This window comes from Arachis hypogaea, chromosome 11 (assembly GCF_003086295.3).
Source record: "Arachis hypogaea cultivar Tifrunner chromosome 11, arahy.Tifrunner.gnm2.J5K5, whole genome shotgun sequence".
Lineage (NCBI taxonomy): Eukaryota > Viridiplantae > Streptophyta > Magnoliopsida > Fabales > Fabaceae > Arachis > Arachis hypogaea.
The window spans coordinates 145,107,970-145,114,275 of NC_092046.1; the positions used below are offsets into that span (position 1 = coordinate 145,107,970).

Genomic DNA, 6,306 nt, shown 5'->3' on the forward strand with positions numbered 1-6,306 from the left:
GTCAAGTTGAAAGTTTGGTGTCAATTGCATATTCATCTTGCATTTTTCGAAAAATTCATGCATTCATAGTGTTCTTCATGATCTTCAAGTTGTTCTTGGTAAGTCTTCTTGTTTGATCTTGATGTTTTCATGTTTTGTGTCTTTTCTTGTTTTTCATATGCATTCTTGCATTCATAGTGTCTATACATGAAAAATTTTTAAGTTTGGTGTCTTGCATATTTTCTTTGCATTAAAAATTTTTCAAAAATAAGTTCTTGATGTTCATCATGATCTTCAAAGTGTTCTTGGTGTTCATCTTGACATTCATAGCATTCTTGCATGCATTCATTGTTTTGATCTAAAAATTTTCATGCATTGCATCATTTTCATGTTTTTCTCTCTCATCATAAAAATTCAAAAAAATAAAAAAAAATATCTTTCCCTTTTTCCTCTCATAAAATTCGAAAATTTGAGTTGACTTTTTCAAAAATTTTTAAAATCTAGTTGTTTTCTATGAGTCAAATCAAATTTTCAAATTTTATCTTTTTCAAAATCTTTTTCAAAAATCAAATCTTTTTTATTTTTCTTATTTATTTTCGAAAATTTTAAAAATATTTTTCAAAAATCTTTTTCTTATCTTTATCTCCTAATTTTTGAAAATAACATCATCAATTAATGTTTTGATTCAAAAATTTCAAGTTTGTTACTTGCTTGTTAAGAAAGATTCAAACTTTGAGTTCTAGAATCATATCTTGTGATTTCTTGTGAATCAAGTCATTAATTGTGATTTTAAAAATCAAATATTTTTCAAAACTAATTTCAATCATATCTTTTCAAAAATATCTCTTTATCTTATCTTTTTCAAAATTTGATTTTAAAATATCCTTTCTAACTTCTTATTTTCTTATCTTTTTCAAAACTACCTAACTAACTCTCTCTAATTTTCGAAAATATCTTCCCTCTTTTTCAAAATTTCTTTTTAATTAACTAATTATTTTAATTTTTGATTTTAATTTTCGAAAAAACTACTAACCTTTTTCAAAAACTATTTTCGAAAATCACTAACTCTTTTTCAAAAATAATTTTCGAAAATTCTCCTTCTCTCTCATCTCCTTCTATTTATTTATTCATCTACTAACACCTCTCTTCATCCCACATCTCTGCTCTCCTTACCCTTGTGTTTCTTTCTTTACATTACATTCTTTTCTTCTTCTACTCACACAGGGGAACCTCTATACCTGTGGTAAAAAGGATCCCTATTATTATTTTTCTGTCCCTCTTTTTCATATGAGCAGGAGCAAGGACAAGAACATTCTTGTTGAAGCAGATCCAGAACCTGAAAGGACTCTGAAGAGGAAACTAAGAGAAGCTAAATTACAACAATCCAGCAAGCACCTTTCAGAAATTTTCGAACAGGAAGAGGAGATGGCAGCCGGAAATAATAATAATGCAAGGAGGATGCTTGGTGACTTTACTGCACCTAATTCCAATTTACATGGAAGAAGCATCTCCATTCCTGCCATTGGAGCAAACAATTTTGAGCTGAAACCTCAATTAGTTTCTCTGATGCAGCAGAACTGCAAGTTTCATGGACTTCCATCTGAAGATCCTTTTCAGTTCTTTACTAAATTCTTGCAGATCTGTGATACTGTTAAGACTAATGGAGTAGATCTTGAAGTCTACAGGCTCATGCTTTTCCCTTTTGCTGTGAGAGACAGAGCTAGAATATGGTTGGACTCTCAACCCAAAGATAGCCTGAACTCTTGGGATAAGCTGGTCAAGGCTTTCTTAGCCAAGTTCTTTCCTCCTCAAAAGCTGAGTAAGCTTAGAGTGGATGTTCAAACCTTCAGACAGAAAGAAGGTGAATCCCTCTATGAAGCTTGGGAGAGATACAAAGAACTGACCAAAAAGTGTCCTTCTGACATGCTTTTAGAATGGACCATCCTGGATATATTCTATGATGGTGTATCTGAATTGGCTAAAATGTCATTGGATACTTCTGCAGGTGGATCCATTCACCTAAAGAAAACGCCTGCAGAAGCTCAAGAACTCATTAACATGGTTGCTAATAACCAGTTCATGTACACTTCTGAGAGAAATCCTGTGAGTAATGGGACGCCTATGAAGAAGGGAGTTCTTGAAATTGATACTCTGAATGCTATACTGGCTCAGAATAAAATATTGACTCAGCAAGTCAATATGATTTCTCAGAGTCTGAATGGAATGCAAGCTGCATCCAACAGTACTCAAGAGGCATCTTCTGAAGAAGAAGCTTATGATCCTGAAAACCCTGCAATAGCAGAGGTGAATTACATGGGTGAACCTTATGGAAACACCTATAACCCCTCATGGAGAAATCTCTCATGGAAAGATCAACAAAAGCCTCAACAAGGCTTTAATAATGGTGGAAGAAATAGGTTTAACAATAGTAAACCTTTTCCATCATCCACTCAGCAACAGACAGAGAACTCTGAACAAAATACCTCTAATTTAGCAAACTTAGTCTCTGATCTATCTAAGGCCACTGTAAGTTTCATGAATGAAACAAGGTCCTCCATTAGAAATTTGGAGGCACAAGTGGGCCAGCTGAGTAAAAGGATCACTGAAATCCCTCCTAGTACTCTCCCAAGCAATACAGAAGAAAATCCAAAAGGAGAGTGCAAGGCCATTGACATAGTCAACATGGCCGAACCTGGAGAGGAAGGGGAGGACGTAAATCCCAGTGAGGAAGACCTCCTGGGACGTCCAGTGATCAATAAGGAGTTTCCCTTTGAGGAACTAAAGGAATCTGAGACTCATCTAGAGAACATAGAAATTCCATTGAACCTCCTTATGCCATTCATGAGCTCTGATGAGTATTCCTCTTCTGAAGAAAATGAGGATGTTACTAAAGAGCAAGCTGCCAAGTTTTTTGGTGCAATCATGAAGCTGAATGCCAAATTATTTGGTATTGAGACTTGGGAAGATGAACCTCCCTTGTTCACCAATGAACTAAGTGATCTGGATCAACTGACATTGCCTCAGAAGAAACAAGATCCTGGAAAGTTTGTAATACCTTGTACCATAGGCAACATGATCTTTGAAAAGGCTCTGTGTGACCTTAGTTCAGGGATAAACCTCATGCCCCTCTCTGTAATAGAGAAACTGGGAATCTTTGGGGTACAAGCTACTAAAATCTCATTAGAGATGGCAGACAATTCAAGAAAACAGGCTTATGGACAAGTAAAGGAAGTGTTAGTAAAGGTTGAAGGCCTTTACATCCCTGCTGATTTCATAATCCTTGATACTGGGAAGGATGATGATGAATCCATCATCCTTGGAAGACCTTTCCTAGCCACAGCAAGAGTTGTGATTGATGTTGACAGAGGTGAATTAGTCCTTCAATTGAATGAGGACTCCTTTGTGTTTACAACTCAAGGTTACCCTTCTGTAAACATGGAAAAGAGGGACAGTAAGCTTCTCTCAAAACAGAGTCAACCAGAGTCCCCACAGTCAAACTCTAAGTTTGGTGTTGGGAGGCCACAACCAAACTCTAAGTTTGGTGTTTGGAAGTCTCAACAATGCTCTGAACATCTGTGAGGCTCCATGAGAGCCCACTGTCAAGCTATTGACATTAAAGAAGCGCTTGTTGGGAGGCAACCCAATTTTTATTTATCTAATTTTATTTTTCTTGTTCTTTCATGTTTTATTAGGTTCATGATCATGTGGAGTCACAAAATAAATATAAAAATTGAAAATGGAATCAAAAACAGCAGAAGAAAAATCACACCTTGGAGGAAGACCTTATTGGCGTTTAAACGCCAGTAAGAAGCATCTGGCTGGCGTTCAACGCCAGAACAGAGCATGGTTCTGGCGCTGAATGCCCAAAATGGGCAGCATCTGGGCGTTTGAACGCCAGAATTGCACCCTGGAGAAGAGCTGGCGCTGAACGCCCAGAACAAGCATGGTTCTGGCGTTCAACGCCAGAAATGGGCAACAAATGGGCGTTCAACGCCTAGAACAAGCACCAATCTGGCGCTGAACGCCCAGAGTTGTGTGCAAGGGCATTTTGCATGCCTAATTTAGTGCAAGGTTGTAAATCCTTGAACACCTCAGGATCTGTGGACCCCACAGGATCCCCACCTACCTCCACTCACTTCTTCTCACCCCTCTTTCACACAATCCCATAAACACTCTTCCCCAAAACTCTTCACCAATCACCTCAATCTCTCTTCCCTATAACCACTTCACCACTCACATCCATCCACTCTTTCCCATAAACCTACTTCATAAATCCCACCTACCTTCAAAATTCAAAATCAATTTCCCACCCAAAACCCACCCTTATGGCCGAACCTTACCCCCCTCCCTTCCCTATATATAGCCCTCCATTCTTCCTCATTTTCACACAACACAACCCTCTCTTCCCCTTCTTGGCCGAATACACCTCTCCCTCCTCTCCTCCATATTTTCTTCTTCTTCTTGATCTATTCTTTGTCCTCTTACTCGAGGGCGAGCAATATTCTAAGTTTGGTGTGGTAAAAGCATAAGCTTTTTATTTTTCCATTACCATTGATGGCACCCAAGACCGGAGAATCCTCTAGAAAAGGGAAAGGGAAGACAAAAGCTTCCACCTCCGAGTCATGGGAGATAGAAAGATTCATCTCCAATGCTCATCAAGACCACTTCTATGATGTTGTGGCCAAGAAGAAGGTGATCCCCGAGGTCCCTTTCAAACTCAAGAAGAATGAGTATCCGGAGATCCGACATGAAATCCAAAGAAGAGGTTGGGAAGTTCTAACAAACCCCATCCAACAAGTCGGCATCCTAATGGTTCAAGAGTTCTATGCCAATGCATGGATCACTAGGAACCATGATCAAAGTAAGAACCCAAACCCAAAGAATTATATTACAATGGTTCGGGAAAAATACTTAGATTTTAGTCCGGAAAATATGAGGTTAGCGTTTAACTTGCCTATGATGCAAGGAGATGCACGTCCCTACACTAGAATGGTCAACTTTAATCAAAGGTTGGACCAAGTCCTCATGGACATATGTGTGGAAGGAGCTCAATGGAAGATTGACTCCAAAGGCAAGCCGGTTCAATTAAGAAGACTGGACCTCAAGCCTGTGGCTAGAGGATGGTTGGAGTTCATCCAACGCTCCATCATCCCCACTAGCAACCGATCTGAAGTTACTGTGGATCGGGCTATCATGATCCATAGCATCATGATTGGAGAAGAAGTAGAAGTTCATGAAGTCATCTCCCTTGAACTCTACAAAATAGCCGAAAAGCCCTCTCTTGGGGCAAGGCTAGCTTTTCCTCATCTTATTTGCCATCTATGTTACTCAGCTGGAGCTTTCATAGAAGGAGACATTCCCATTGAGGAAGAGAAGCCCATCACTAAGAAAAGGATGGAGCAAGCAAGAGAGCCCATTCATGGATCTCAAGAGACGTATGAAGCTCATCACCATGAGATCCGGAGATGCCTCAAATGCATTTTCCTCCACAAAACTATTGGGAGCAAATCAACACCTCCCTAGGAGAATTAAGTTCCAACATGGGACAATTAAGGGTGGAACATCAAGAGCACTCCATCATCCTTCATGAAATAAGAGAAGATCAAAAAGCAATGAGGGAGGAGCAACAAAGACAAGGAAGAGACATAGAAGAGCTCAAGGACATCATTGGTTCCTCAAGAAGGAAACGCCACCATCACTAAGGTGGACTCATTCCTTGTTCTTACATTCTCTGTTTTTCGTTTTCTCTATGTTAAGTGTTTATCCATGTTTGTGTCTTCATTACATGATCATTAGTATTTAGTAACTTTGTCTTAAAGTTATGAATGTCCTATGAATTCATCACCTCTCTTAAATGAAAACTGTTTTAATTCAAAAGAACAAGAAGTACATGAGTTTCGAATTTATCCTTGAACTTAGTTTAATTATATTGATGTGGTGACAATGCTTCTTGTTTTCTGAATGAATGCTTGAACAGTGCATATGTCTTTTGAAGTTGTTGTTTAAGAATGTTAAATATGTTGGCTCTTGAAAGAATGATGATAAGGAGACATGTTAATTGATAATCTGAAAAATCATAAAAATGATTCTTGAAGCAAGAAAAAGCAGTAAACAAAAACAAAGCTTGCAGAAAAAAAATGGCGAAAAAAAAAAGAGAAAAAGCAAGCAGAAAAAGCCAAAAGCTCTTAAAACCAAGAGGCAAGAGCAAAAAGTCAGTAACCCTTAAAACCAAAAGGCAAGGGTAAATAAAAAGGATCCCAAGGCTTTGAGCATCAGTGGATAGGAGGGCCTAAAGGAATAAAATCCTGGCCTAAGCGGCTAAACCAA

General features: G+C 38.3%; 1 non-coding gene across 1 annotated transcript; it reads right to left on the minus strand.

Moving 5' to 3' along the window:
• Nucleotides 1–1,800: 1,800 nt before the first annotated feature.
• On the minus strand, nucleotides 1,801–1,908 carry LOC112725996 (small nucleolar RNA R71). Its single transcript, XR_003165070.1, has one exon. It is a non-coding gene; the product is annotated as a small nucleolar RNA R71 (small nucleolar RNA).
• Between the last annotated feature and the right edge of the window lie 4,398 nt (nucleotides 1,909–6,306).